This window comes from Gavialis gangeticus, unplaced genomic scaffold, assembly GCF_001723915.1.
Source record: "Gavialis gangeticus isolate Ggan-Ray unplaced genomic scaffold, GavGan_comp1, whole genome shotgun sequence".
In the NCBI taxonomy this organism is placed as follows: domain Eukaryota; kingdom Metazoa; phylum Chordata; order Crocodylia; family Gavialidae; genus Gavialis; species Gavialis gangeticus.
In genome coordinates this window covers 14,945,466-14,945,670 of record NW_017728993.1, presented here as the reverse complement: position 1 = coordinate 14,945,670, position 205 = coordinate 14,945,466, and the positions used below count along the sequence as shown (strand labels likewise).

Sequence of the window (205 nt, the reverse complement as noted above, 5' to 3'; positions counted from 1 at the left end):
GGCTGCCTGAGGGCGAGGGGGTCTTTCCGAACTTCTCCCCTCCATCCCCCCACACGCAGGCGCAGTCCGACCTGCCAATAGCGGCTCTGCCCGCGCCTCGCCCCGAGCGAGCTTGGAAATGAGCCACGCCCCCTTTCGTCACCAGGCGGGTGGACACCGATTGGCCGGCGCCGCCGCCCGTCAGCAGCGCAGCGAGGCGGCTCCC

The 205-nt window shown here is 71.7% G+C and overlaps 1 protein-coding gene across 1 annotated transcript in view; it reads right to left on the bottom strand.

Moving 5' to 3' along the window:
• Positions 1 to 131, bottom strand: part of LOC109286624 (NADH-cytochrome b5 reductase-like) — a 24,931-nt gene extending 24,800 nt beyond the window's left edge. Inside the window, exon 1 of the mRNA XM_019501264.1 lies at positions 72 to 131. The gene's annotated coding sequence lies outside the window, so the exon portion shown is untranslated. The remainder of the gene's footprint in view (positions 1 to 71) is intronic.
• Positions 132 to 205: the final 74 nt, after the last annotated feature.